The sequence below is a fragment of the Miniopterus natalensis genome, chromosome 1 (genome assembly GCF_054644295.1).
Source record: "Miniopterus natalensis isolate mMinNat1 chromosome 1, mMinNat1.hap1, whole genome shotgun sequence".
NCBI classification, from domain to species: Eukaryota; Metazoa; Chordata; class Mammalia; order Chiroptera; family Miniopteridae; genus Miniopterus; species Miniopterus natalensis.
The window spans coordinates 102866070-102880864 of record NC_142081.1 but is presented as its reverse complement, the minus strand read 5'-3'; the positions used below and the strand labels follow the sequence as shown (position 1 = coordinate 102880864).

At 39.7% G+C, this 14795-nt stretch overlaps 2 pseudogenes; one reads left to right on the top strand and one right to left on the bottom strand.

Moving 5' to 3' along the window:
- Window positions 1–363: 363 nt before the first annotated feature.
- LOC107537513 (protein FRG1 pseudogene) lies at window positions 364–1079 on the top strand (annotated as a pseudogene).
- Window positions 1080–13941: 12862 nt separating this feature from the next.
- Window positions 13942–14420, bottom strand: LOC107537512 (cytosolic iron-sulfur assembly component 2A pseudogene; annotated as a pseudogene).
- Window positions 14421–14795: the final 375 nt, after the last annotated feature.

The window sequence follows — 14795 nt, the reverse complement described above, 5'->3', positions numbered from 1 at the left end:
AGGCACCAGAACGCAAGCTGCCCCTGAGTGAGAGGGAGGGAGTCCTGTGGCAAGGCTGATCCGCACAAAGGCCGAGAAGTGGGATTGAATGCGGCTGTACTTGAGACAAATGCTCCATTTGTTCTCCCTTTTAAAAAATTAAAATGCATTTGGGAGACATGAGTATGGAATTTTGCATTTAAACACTATCTGATCCATTTATGAAAGTAACAACAGCAGAGACACCTGTGGGGTTGTGGGGCCTGCGGCCCTTTCAGGCGGTCGCTGCTGGGTCTCCCCTGCTGCCCCTCCTCCTTTCCTGCTACAGTGGAGGTGTTTTCTCCTGAGCCAGCTCCCACCTTTCTACAAAAGCATCACAGAACCATGGCTGAATACTCCTATGTGAAGTCCACCAAGGCCAAGAGTAAAAAGAAAAAGGGCAAAGAGAAGAAGACGGGGAAAAAGAGGGTGAGGAAGAAACCCAACTTGATATCTTTGGAATCTGGTGGAGAGTAACCAACTTTGGTGAAATTTTAGGAACCATAGCAATTGAAATGGATAAAGAAACCTACATGCGTGTGTTTGACAGTGGACTTTTGCAGTGGGAGCTCCACATAAGGAAGTTGATGAGGGCCCTAAGGAAGTCCTCCAGAGCAGTCTACAGCTGTCAAATCGTGTGATTCCAGAAAGGCCCTGAAATCTGGCTAAGGAAAGTACCTGGGTATACATTCCGATGGACTTGGGTATTCAGATGCGACTGGACCAAGAGAGCAATAGGAAACAGCCTTTCAAGATGGGAAAATGGCTTTACTGGCCTCAAATAGCTGCTTCCTCAGACGCAATGGAGCAGCAGACATAGAAGCAAAAAGTAAAGCAGCAGAAGAAGAAATGATAAAGATTAGACCCTGGCCTGAAAGAGAAACGAAGAAAAAAGATGATATTCCAGAAGACAGAGGAAATGGTAAACAGTGTGAAATCAATTATGTAAAGAAATTTCAGAGCTTCCAAGACCACAAACTTAAAATAAGTAAAGATGAATTTTTGCATGAAACACTTTGGCCTGGAGGGCAGGATTGAAAGCTGATAGAGACTGCAAATGATCAGGATTTTTGTCTCTGTCTTCTTCTTTTGTTTTATTTTTTCTGAATAAAATAATCAGTGGAAGTGTTAAAATAAAATAAAATAAATAATAAAATAAAATAAAATAAAAATATAAAATAAAATTAAAATAAAATAAAATAAAATAAAATAAAATAAAATGAATAAAGACAGTAACAGCAGCTTCATCTATAGCAGAGGCCAAACTAAGTGCATTGTAAATTCTCTCCTCTAGCCCAACTCTCCTGGTCCCCCCTGCAACCCTAGAGGAAAGGACTAGTATGATCTCTTTTGACTGAATAATGGTCCCTTTTCTACAAATTGGAATTTTTTTAATTCTCATTGTGTACCTTCTGTGTGCCAGGCACTGTGCTGGGCTGTGGGTATGCTCACTGCCTTCAGGAAACGTACAGATAGTACAAATTATGAAGAAAAGACAACAGAGGACTGTGGTAGAAATAATGAGGAAGGGTGGAACCTACTTAAGTAGCCTGGTCAGCTGAAAGCTGACAGATGAAAAGGAACCAGCCATGTGAGGAGCTAGAGGCGCAAACACACGGAGCAGAGGGCACAGAACGAGGCTGGAAAGAACTTTGTGCATTTTCAGATTAAGGAGAAAACTGACTGGTGAGAGAACAGTGAGCAAGAGAGACGGGAGCATGAGGTAAGTTTGCAGAGATGAACAAGGGCCCTGTAGGAGGTTTCAGAACCTGATACAGAATTAAAATGTATACTGAGTACAGTGGATGCTCCCGAAGGGTTTTAAGCTAGGGTAATAAGGTCTGATTTGCCTTTTCTAAAGAATCACTCTAATTGATCTTCAGAAAGTAGATTGTGGGGATTCAAGAGGGGGAGCAGGGAGAAAAGTGAAGAAACTACTGTCTCAGTAATGAAGACAGTGGCGGCTTAAGCTACAGTGTGGCCACGGAGAAGAAACAGAGGCACCATATACGGTCACGAGCCTTTAATGACGCGGATAGGCGTGATTAGGCAACTTCATTGTTGTGAGCACATTAAAGAGTATACTTACACAAACCTTGCTGGTACAGCCTACCGCACACTCGACTATGTGGCATAGCCTGTGGCCCCTGGGCGACAAGCCTGTGCAGCATGTTACTGTACAAAACAACACAAGATTAAATCAAGCACAAGAGAAAGTGATGCAAGCAAGGGACACAGTAAACACGAGGTGTACGAGGCTGCTGCTGATGTAACACGGTGCACTGTTTTACAGAAAGCTGTTTTTTAAATCAGTAGAAAGAGTACACTCTGAAGTAACAATAATAAGAATAGTATAGTATAGTGAATACATAAACCCGTAAGTAGTCATTTATTACCATTATCAAGCATTATGTACTGCACATAATTGTACATGCTGTACTTTTCACGACTGGCAGCACAGGTTCGTATACACCAGCATCACCACAAACGTGAGTAATACGTTACACAACATTACAATGGCTACTACATCACTAGATGATAGAAATTCCTTAGCTCCATTATAACATACGGGGGCACTGTGGTATATGCGGTCCATCATTGACTGAAACATCATATAGAGGTGCGTGACTGTACTTTGGAAGCAGAATTAATAGAACTCAATCTTCTATGCAATCCTATAATGGCACTTACCACATTTTCTTGTGACTGCTCTTCTGTCTCTCTCTACCAATGACTCTGACCTCTTTGAATGCAGAAGCAATATTTCAATAATCTGTGATTCTTCAGAGCCAACCATAATGACTGATAAATTCTCAATAAGTATTTGATAACTCTACATTAATGAAGTGGGAAAGATGCAGCTACCTCTGGAAGGATAAGCTATTTGTTCTCTTCTGTGTTGTCTTACCTAGGTAGGGATTGTGAAAGAGCAAGCCAGCAAGCACCATCCTGAAAGAGATAGCTTCATCTTTTTTTTTTTTTTTTTTTTAGATTTCTATAGATCAGGTTCTTTTTTCATTGTTATTATTGGTTTTTATTGAATTTATTGGGGTGACATCGGTTAACAAAATTACATAAGTTTCAGGTGTACTATTCTGTAATACATCATCTGTATGTTGTATCGTGTGTTCCTCTACAGCAGGGACCCAAGACCACCATGCAGATTCATGTCTAGATTCTAGCTAAGGACTATGTTGAGCTAGGATGATCCATTCCTTGCTGCTAAAATATCAGAAGAGGTAGTATAGTGTAGCAATGAAAAGAATGGATGTCAGTGTAAGGTTCAAATCTTACTCCTGCTCCGTCCTAGCTGTGTGCCCTTGTACAAATTACTTAACATCTCTATGTTTTATCACTTGTAAAATAAGTAATACTAATCTTAACTCTGGTAGGCCTCCCAAGTATGTCCACATCCTAAGCCCTGGGCCTGTAAATATGTTATTTTACATTAGAAGAGGGAATTAAGGCAGCTAATCAGCTGACCTTAAAATAGGCAGACTATCCTGAATTATATGGGTGGGCCCTAAGTAATCATCAGAGTCCCTAAATTTAGGAAAAAGAGGTAGAGTCATTCTCTCAGCAATACAGCATGAAAAAAAGATTCTACTGTCTGCTGGTTTTGAAGGTGGAAGAGCACCATGAGACAAGGAATGTGGGCAGCCTCTAAAAGATAAAAAAGGCAAGATGGATTCTTCCCTAGAACCTCCAGAAGAACATAGCCCTGCCAACACCTTGATTTTTAACCCAGGGAGACCCATTTTGTGCTTCTGACTTCCAGATCTGTAAGATAATAAATGTGTATTGTTTTAAGCCACTAACTTTACAGTAATCTGTTATAGCAGAAATATGAAGCTAATATACTATTACCCTTTAATAATACTATAAGGATTAGTTGAGTCAGTAAAAGTGTTCTTACACAGACCAGGCTCATATAAATGTCATCTCTTATCCTGTATGAGAAGGATGCCAAGTAGTTCAATGTCCTCGGCTACACAGCCCACTCAAGGGTAGCACTACTTCATGAATTATGATAAATAATTAAAATATAATTATGGAACCATAGCAGGTTTGGTTCAGTGTTTAGAGCATCAGCCCGCTGACCAAAGGGTTATAGGTTCGACTCCCAGTCAAGGGCACGTACCTCCTCAATTGCAGGCTCAATCCCTGGCCCTGGTCAGGACGCATGCAGGATGCAACCAATCGATGTGTCTCGCTCACATGGATGTTTCTCTCTCTCTTCCCCACTCCACCCTCCCTTCCATTCTTTTTAAAAATCAATGGAAAAATATCCTCTAGTGAGGATTATATATATAAATATATATAATTATGTAAATAGAAGTCTTCAATATACAATTTTAGACATTGTGGATAAGATATAGACAACATTCTTAAGAATTTTCTAAGTCCCAATATCATTTCTCTCTCACCAAGGTGCTCTATCTGGATAGGAAACAATTGAATTGACTCTAAAGATCAGAGTCTGATCATTCTAGATGCCAGTTCTGAAACTCTGAACTGTCATAAACTCCTTACCTCTTCCTTCCCAGCAGCTGAAAAGGAGGTATTTTATATTCATTGTTAACCATCTCTGTCATTTATGACAGAACCTGAGCCAATGGAAAGAGAATCGTTCATATTTTCACCAATTAAGAAAGGACACAGTTTCACTATCAACATTATTATTATTTAAACTGAAATCTCCTGAGTTTAATAAACTCATCACTGCCACCATCAAAATACAATACACTTTGCCAGGAATACACCTCCACCTGGCATTACTTGGCTAAGTCTCACTGGAGATTCAAACCATAATATCAAGTGAGAATTTAATGTCCAACCCCATCCCATTCATGATTAAACTGGTCTTATAAAAACTGGACCATTCCTGGAATGTTCATGACCTCCAAGGCTACAGATATCACCGTCTGTGTGAGGAACATTTTCTCAGCAACTTATTGAGAGGAAGGCTATGTTTATTCCAGTCAGGTTTCACCCATCCACTTAAAGCTTTCTAATTTCACTTCTTGGTAATTGTTCCCCCAGCATTTCCTGTAACTGTGCCTTATCCGATTCTTTCATTCCAGAGTGTTATTTTTATTGCAGTGTAAAACAGAAACATTTCTGAATTATAATTGGAAGTTCTGACTGGTTTCCCATTTGATACTGAATAATTTAATCCTAGCTAATTAGGCGGGGGAACCCCTGACTTGCCCTACAGAAAGGCTTATCCTGACTTCTGGTGATGCTTCTGGAATATGACTAATTGGCAGAAGACATGTGTAGTGATAATGAGCACATCTTTGCCTCTCTTGCCCTCAAGAGGGAAGCTGGGACTTTCTAAAGTGGTATTTAGATGAGCTATGATGTTTTTGCAGTGTCTCAATTATCGACTGCAACACCCTGAAAATGGCTGGGCCATCAATCTTCCCCAGCTCTCAGTTCAAAGGCAATGTGGCTGCCTCAAGACTCCTACGTGAGATTTCCAGGAAACAGAAAGTTGACCTTAAGTCACTTTTCACTTTTTTTAACTTAAGAAAAATGAGCAATTACCTTTGCTCTGCAGACTTCACAAACTCGAGTTTATTCTTCTGCAGAGTTAAAAGGTGAATACTGGTATCTGTGCTAATTAGCAGCTCCTACCTCAGTTTGAAAGCTTACACTATAAAAAGACAAGGGAGGCAGATAGGATCAGAGCCCTTCTGGAATCCTTGTAGAAGGGCTTCTTTGACAAACATAAATTTGCAGGCTGAAAAATCACATCAATTCTTAGATGTATTTTAATCAGAACCTGATGGAACCACAAGTGCTTCTGCCCGTATTCATTTTATTAAATGTTGACTTCATATCGCCAACCAGTTTCAGCTTTTAGAAAAATTTCATCTGTTTCTAAGAAGAAAAATAAAGCTGTCAACATAATTTTAATTATTTTTCTGACACATCTTTTTATGTTCTTATATTTGCATTTTTTCTTTTTTTCATTATTTGGTCTATTAAATGAAAGGTTCTCCTTTCAAGTACTAATAACAGAAAATTCAAGAGAGCATTAAATTAAACTGGGTCTATTGAAGGGGTGAAATGTATCCGAAGACTAGGATTTATAGAGCTGAAAAGGAGTTTAGGTCTCACATGTGCGAGCACACATTGGAAGTCCTGCTCAGTAAGCATCTCCCACAGGGACTTTGGTTTGGCGGCTCCGTTAAGCCAGCACAGGCTTTTTAAAGGCTGTGTAATAGGGCAGGTATCATCCTTGACCATAATCCAGGCAGCTTATCATATCACACTCCTACAACCTCACCCATTTACACCAACCACATGACCCTTGCACACAGGTGGTTTTGACCAACAGCCTCATTTCTTCACATATGATACTGAAGTCCAGTAATCTGTCCATGATCCACTGCTGGTTAGTGGCAGTTCCAAGAGGAAAACCAGAAGCTCTAACCGCCAATCTACTATTCTCTCCACTGTGCTATACCTTTTGCCACATTTAAGGGATGAAAGATTCACTGAACTGTTACTATGCATTTCAATACTGCTTCTCATGTCAGGGACCCTGACATCCACTTCCTATATGCAAAGAAGTTGCCAGATAACTGACAGCTAAATAAAAACTGGAATATTTAGAGGCTGTCAAAAGTCAAAGGCTTCATATAAGCTCTAATGAGCGAACATATTTTACTAAAATTCTCTACAGTTTGGGGCTAATAGTTATTACTTGCTGAGCAATTAATGTGTGCCAGCACCATGCAAAACAGCTTACATTTATTCACTCACTTTATCTCATTTAATCCTTATTCTCCTAAGAAGTAGGTGTTGTTTTACAGATAAGGAAATTGAGACTTTGAGACCATTAAAAAATCTCCTAGGGCTACACAGCCAGTAAGTGATAAAAGCAGAACTTTGTATGAAAATAGAGCCCACTATACTACTATACTCAATCAGCAACTCCTCTCCTATATGTTCAAATCAAGGAAAAGTTATTGAAAATAATTTTCACTCTATTTGTTCCTTTTATCCTGGCCTACCCTTGATCAAGCAAAGAAAGTATGTTACTAGCATTCTCCCAAAGCTTGAAAATTTCGTTATCAAACCAGGTGACAACTTTTTTCAAAATCCCTCTTAAAAAATGACTGATTGGACATGCCAATGGTAAAACCCTTTAGGACTCTGGTCTAAACTCATTATATTGATTCTTATTATGTTTTCAATAAAATAGATAGCAACTATTCTCCACCCACCAAGCTGTATGCTTTTATATTCCTTTCCCTTCTCTTGCTTTTCTCACAGGTTAAATAATTTCAAATTCTTGAGATTTTATTCAAAGGGCCCCGTTTCCAAAAGTGTAAGCATATTTACTATCAGTCCTGAATGAGTGGACTTCTAACCAGGGTACATGTATGCAAAAACTTTCCCTTAGGCTCCCAGGCAGTTCAAGAGAATCAATTTCAAGATCCTCAAATGTTATAGATTCCCTTTTCTAAAAGTGATCTTCCTGAGAACAAATTCACTCAGGGCACCATGCTGATTCTCTGTTCCCTCCCCCCTTTCAGGAGAGCCCTGTCCTCTTCTAGGAAAGAAAGGCTAAGACACCCCATCCCACCCCAACCCCACCTCTGTGCTAGATCTCACATCACTGCCTTACCCTGCAGTGTAGAAACACTGGCAATAAGGAGACAATTCAAAATGCTGCTGAGAAAGTGAGTGACTCTAATGGGGCTGGGTACCCTTTTATAGGTCAAGTGGTTTTCAATTTACTGCCTTTAATCCAGTTAAATAAAGGCTGAGTCAAACAATTAACTGATTTTAATGAAAGATTATTAGTTGATTTTTTTTAATTTTTATTTTTGGCATTCAACTTGAAAGGAGTCCAAAAAATTGACTGACTCTGAAAAACAGCTTTCCATTTATTCCCTTATGAACAAGGCTTCAAATGCCTACAAATATAAAAAATGAAAAATAGACTTAATATTAATGTTAACACTGTTTCATTCTAGCAACATTTATCCACAAATATAAGAACTAGTTTTAAAAACTTCTGTCTCATCATATGATATACTTCCTATTAATTTGACTTTTAATATTTAGTAATTATCCCAACCAGTAATAACTCTATACAGCAAAAAATTTAACACTTTGAAACTCATGGTGAGAAAAATATGTTAAAATTAATCCAACTTCAATGTAAATTGCTGTGGTCTTTAGACTCTTACTTTCAAATGTCCATATTTACATGTGTTAAGTTACATCTTTTGCATTTATGTAAATTTATGTTTAAAAATTTAGAAGTTAATTTAAAAACGTGGGAAGAAATATTTTGTTTTACAAAATTCTTTAGAGGCACAAAAGGAAAAACATTGAAGATAATGTCTATGAATGAACCCCAAAGTGCTTTTTATCCCTCTTTAGTATTTATTCTTACAGCCTAGATTGAATGGTCTTTAGTAGAAACACCCTAAAAATTCACGATGTCTGTTTTAATTAAACCTTAGCCCAGTGTTGCATGGAGAATTATTTTGTGATCCTTACATCTGTTTCACTTCCTGTTTGAGCATCTCAAACTCACACTTTTTAAAGAGATAGTTCTAATTCCCCACTGACCCATAAATTCTTTTCTGTTATAGGTGTGCTTAACCAGTGTGGAAGTGTGATTTTATGTGTCAACTTCCGATAAAATTAGTAATGAATATAGAAGGAGCAGAAAACTGTCACCCCTTGGTCCTCTCCCCATTTGCTGCTAGGGAACAACTCCAGGCAGAATGGCTTGGAGTAACCAGACATCTGCTGCTTTCCTTTGTTCCTTTTCTTCCCTGTCAAACAAATATGCCTGCAAACCTTGAGCCCAGTTAAATCCCTCTGAAAACAAGGATAAAGAGGGAAGGAAAAAAAATACCATTTTTCCCCATCTGGTATATACAATCAGTAATTTAATACTTTTAGATTTTGGGGAGCCAAGGAGTCTGGTCACTTTTGGGGAGCTCTTTAAAAGCTAGATTAGACCTCAAAGGACCAATGGTCAAAGTTGCCATATACAGATGACAGCCACAAAAGTATGGGTGATGATGATATTCCAGAAATTTCATGAGAAAGATGGGCCTGTTGGCTCTTGGAGAGGATTGGGGGAATTATTTTTTAAGTCTAGAGCTTAGATTTTTCTCATAGCCTCTCTCTCTAACCACCTCGTCTTTAAGAGCTGATTGAGCTCATGTGGTCAACACAATCTCCCAAGATTATATCTAACAAATGGTGTTTCTCCTTTCTTACCCAGGAAAGTGTGCACCACAGTCTGCAAAGAGGATGGGCTTGGTCACCTCAATACCCAGTTCCATAACCATTTCTCCCTCTCAGGTTAGGGTATATCTAACCATAAAGACAGTAAAAGCAATTTTTCTATTAAAGATATTAATGGAAGACACTCAGTGAGAACTTTGGGGTTTCTAGATTCAAGGGAGAAAGAAGCAGCAGAAGGGATGAGGGGGAAGAGGGAAGGGAAAGGAGAAAGAGGACCGACTCCAGCCATAAAGAGCATATTATCTAGCTGGGGAGGCAAGATAACGGTAGAGAACATGTTTGGGTAAAACATACCATTCAAATGCTTAGTCACGACTTAAAACCAAATATAGTCTATAGACACAGCAGGGGATAATTAGCAAATTTCTTAATTAGGATACTTCCTAACCTTCTCCAGTCAATTCCAACTTTTTTCATACAACTAAGAATTCTTGCTACTAGCTAAATACAGGAACACCCATGAACAAATGTGAACAAATTTCCACCAACATGTTTGCATTTTACCATCTCACGTTTCACCACAGGGACCCAGGTTCAGTCAATGTCACAGTGTGATTCCCACAAATAAGGTATAGTGTAGAAGTGAAACTAGCATTTTCCTTCCAGATAAATGTATAATTAAAATCTTTATTCATGGATTTGCTAATTGAACTTCCTGCTGTGGCCATGGGACATTCATGGCAGGAAGACTAAGGAACCATTTTGGAGGGCTCAAATTGCTTTATTTTTTTTTTAAGTTCTTCAATATGCCTGTCTTAGGACAGTGATTGGAAATAAAAGAATGTTAGCAGGTATTCATTCAAGAAAGAGATAAAAGAGACAAATGGTTGTAGAAATGAGATTGGTGCTTCTCAAATGAGAAGGAATTGGAAGGGGAGCTCATCTGCTGTAAAAGAGCTCTCTGCTCTTGAAGCCCATAAAGTCAATAAGCAGCCAAGGGTTTGCTCTTTGTTTCCATCGTGGCATGGACAGCATGTCAGTCCATGGTTAAGTCCAGCTGTCTGTACCACTCAGGCAGGACACCCCTATCTATGCTTTTCAGCATCTGCACAAATGTCTTGTGTCTGGTTTTCACCATTCTTCTGTCTCTCCTGTCCAAACTCTGACCTTCAGCTAGCTGGCTGAGTCCTACTTAGTGGCCTCATTCCTGTAAACCCTATCTCTACTACATAGTAAATACTCAATAATATCTGTTGAATTTATGAATAATTATGCCCATTTCCATTTCTTTCTCATCTTGGTTTTCTGACAACTTTAGCACAGCACTTTCAAAGCGATTTCTCTATTCCACAGCCCTGGATCTGTCAACCCTGTTCACTAGACTCTCAATACCTACCTGGAACTGGATCAGATTTACTGCCCATTTGGTCTTGACCTCCAGTGGCTGATGCCTTCATGGTAATGCTCCCTTACTGATTTCCCACTAACACTTTTATTCTTTACCTCCAAACTCAATTACCCCCTTCTTTGCCAGAATGTGCACAACCAGCATCATCTAGTCACACAGACTAGCATGGCATTCCCAAAGCCTGCTCTGTTCTATGGAATGTTAAAAATATTGCAAGAAAAAAAAATCTGTGAACAAGTAATGTTTGGAAACACCAAGTATTACTTTCCCATCTTGGAGAATCACATCACTGAGAAGTTCTGGCAAAGAGTTCAAGAGGTACCAAACTTATTTCAACATGACCCCTTTTCTCATATGATGTCTGTTAGCATCCCATAGAGCTTTATTCCCTAGAATACATTTTGGAATACACTGACATCACCCCATTCTGGGGAAAATTTCTGAAATTAAGTATAAAGGCTTTACCAGCAAGAAAATCATCAGCATACTGATCAGTATAAATTAAGAAAGACTTTGGGAACAAGGGGAATCTGGGGCTTGATGTTGAGAAAGTGGTAGATATAAGTAGGAAAGAGAAAGCAAGGGGTGCTTTCAGGGTAGTGAGATCTAGAACAGGTGAGTCTGAGACTTCTTAGAGTTGGGAGTGAAAATTAGAAAAGGGGAACTCTTCAGTGATATGCTGTGTCTAACAGTTCCTTTGTGAGGTAAGTACTCTCAGGACTGGGATTCCCACTGACAATGAGAGAGATCAGGAAGGAGAGGAAGCAGTAAGTCATGGAACAAGCAACATACCACACCTGGTCTTTTAAAAATAATTAGGTTAAAAATATAAGCTATTCCAAGGGTTAACAATCTTAGCTTATTGTCTAAAAAATAAACTTCTTATTAAATTCTTGGTTCCCTCTGAGCCTAATTTTTCACATTCTGATTAAACAGTCCTCTATCTGCTCTTGTCCTTTAAAAATCATCATACAACTAAAATACTACTTAATAGAAAATGGGGTCCAGACTTGCTATTTACATTCCTGATTTTACCTATAATATAAGCACATTTATCTCCCCAGGGATTTGTAATATAAAATGAATAAATCGCTCACTTTAACAATACAGCCTTGTGGTAATCTAAACCTCAGCCATTTCTAAAATATCATACTGGTAAAGTAATCCTATAACACAAGGTTTCCCTTCTCACTCGTATGCCAAAATGAGATGTACCCACTAAACTTTACCCCATGTGCTGAAAAGCAGTCTGTTATTGTTAAAAAGGTTGCAAAGATACCTACTCTGCTAAGTGTTTGCATATATAAATTTCTAAAAGCCCAGGATGACAGACTGTCTATTGTGTGTCTGAAGATAAAGCACCTGCGTTGGTTGCAGCAGGCGATAAGCAGCACGGAACCTGAGTGATGCTAATCCCTGCTAGCCTCTTTGCCTTCATAATTGGGTTGCGGTTGTGGCCGAGAAAAGAGGTAGGATTAATTTCCTATAAAACATAAATAACAATTTTTCTGTAATTCCTTCCTCAACTCTAATATACACAATCAAAGACTTACTTCTACTGAAAGAATATAGAATCTCTTTTCTTGTCCATCGTGGAGTCTTTACCCTGCTAAGAAAACTTCATGCCAAAATCCCTCACCTTTCTGTGGAAAAGCTCCTTTCACAGTAGAAAGGTCTTTAGAGGCTCTAGAACCACGGCAGCCAGTGCAGCTTGATTACCCTGTGGATTCCAACCCACCTTCCATCCTCCACTCTCACAAATCCCTCAAACAGCAAATTCTGGGACCGTAGTGTTGGCAGAGCTCTACAGTTGACTTATGCCCTCCCAGGAATTACATTCTTTGGAATGTAAATTATTTATTTTTTATTTATTTATTTATTTATTTATTTTGGTGCAAACAATAAACATTTATTATTGCTCACAGCTTCTCCAGGACAGGAATTCAGACGTGACTTAGCTAGGCAGTTAGTTCTGACTCAGGGTCTTGTGAGGTTCCAGTCAAGATATCAGCCTGACAAGGGCTGGAAGATCACTTCCAACATGGTCCACTCACATGGTCTGCAAGTTGGTGCTGGTTGCTAGTGGAAGGCCTCAATTCCTCCCCACTGGAATACTCCACAGGGCTGCTCCAGTGTTCTCATGACATGGCAGCTGGATTCCGCAGAACAAACAACCAGGTGAAAGCAGCAACACCTTTTATGATCTAACCTCAGGAGTCATACTATCACCTCTAATTCTTCAGTCACATTGACCAGCTCTGATTCAATATGGAACAAATACCAGGAATAAAGGATTATTGGGGACCATCTTGGAGGCTGCCTGCTACACCCTGTTACACTTAAAATGACCATTATCCCCTAAAACAAACTCAACAAGGTAAGTAAACAAGAGACCACAAATTTAGATTTTTTTAATCAGAACTGCTTTGGGGCCCTGACTAGGTGGTTCAGTTAGTTACAGCATCATCCCGTGCACACAAAAGGTCATGAGTTTGATTCCCAGCCAGGGAACATACCTAGGTTGCAGGTTCGATCTCCGGTTGGGGCACTTAAAGGAGGCAACCAATCATTGTTTCTCTCACATCAGTTTTTCTCTCTCTCTCTCTCTTCCTCTCTCTCTAAAATCAATAAACATATCTTCCGGTGATGATAAGGAAAAAAACAACAACCCTGCTTTGAGGAATTCTTGATCTTCAAAATTATATATGTCATCTGGCCCTCTCCACATCTGTTCCTCATCTATAAACGGGTCCAGGACTCTCCTTGAAGGAAGGAAGGACTTTGGCCTGATCTTAAGGGTTCATTTTCACTCTCAGATCTCTGATTCTACATCATAATCAGAAAATAAAGTATTGTAAATATTGTACGGTGGACATTTATACTAAATTTACAATTCAATAAAAACATTCTAAGGTGTGTCATTACAAGAATCATCTCTGTTTTATTTATTTTACAGAGTAATGATTTAAATTGAATACATTTTGGCACGGTAAATATTTGACATGAAAAGCTGTATCAGAACAGGCATCAGAAAAATAGCAACTCATCCTACACATAATAACTAGAAAATATTTTTCTGTCTGATCATTTAAGTGTTACAAATCCTGAGAATGTTGTACACTGAACAAACTAGGTACTACGTTATAATTAAATCTTGCTTGGAAATCATCCTTTTAAAAAATGCTTTGAGGTATAAATCACCTATGTATTAAACATGAGTCTTTTACATTTTACAAAGAGTTTAAACAAACATATCAAACAAAGTTCAGTGGCTCTTAAAGCAGCTATTAGTCAGGTTCAAGGACACACTGTTCCAGGATTTCCCATAAGTTGGGGTTCTCCTTTGCAGCTGCCACTCGCTCTTTGTCATTGATCTGCTTGTTGATGTCTTCCTCTGTTGAGTGGGTTCCTTCAGAAATGTAGATTTCCAACTTATGTTTAAACGGTAAACACCGCCGAAGTTTTACTCTTAAGCACAGGCCAATAAGAGTCATCAAAGAGCAATGAGGTACTGTTGGTGTGAACCTGAAAACCAAATAGTCTTCTTCATTTATCTCTTGAACCTGCACACAACTCTTGTTACCACTTCCAGTTCTTCCAAAGTATTGGGCTTCTCTGCATCCCAGATAGTTCAAATCAAATCATAAACCTCTAGTGCTTTCTCTTCCATGATCCAGGGCTGCCGGGCCGCTCCCCACTCAAGGAGGCCGGAGAGCCACAGCACCCTGCTCAGCCTCCAGGAGAGCAGCCTCCACACCCGCTCCATCCTCATGCTCCGCCATCCCTGGCAACTGCCCCACTTGAGCCGCAGTCTTTCCTATTTATTTTTTTAATTCTTGCCCAATGATATTTTTTCCATTGCTTTTCAGAGAGAGTGGAAGGGAGGAGAGAAAGGGGGAGGGGAGGGGAGGGGAGGGGAGGGGAGGGGAGGGGAGGGGAGGGGAGGGGAGGGGAGGGGAGGGGAGGGGAGGGGAGGGGAGGGGAGGGGGGAGGGGGGAAGGGGGGAGGGGAGGGGGGAGGGGAGGGGGGAGGGGAGGGGGGAGGGGAGAGGTCATAAGTGTCAGAGAGACACATCAATTGTCCCCAACGGGGCTGGGGATCAAGCCTGTAACCAAGGTACATGACCTTGGCTAGGATCAAA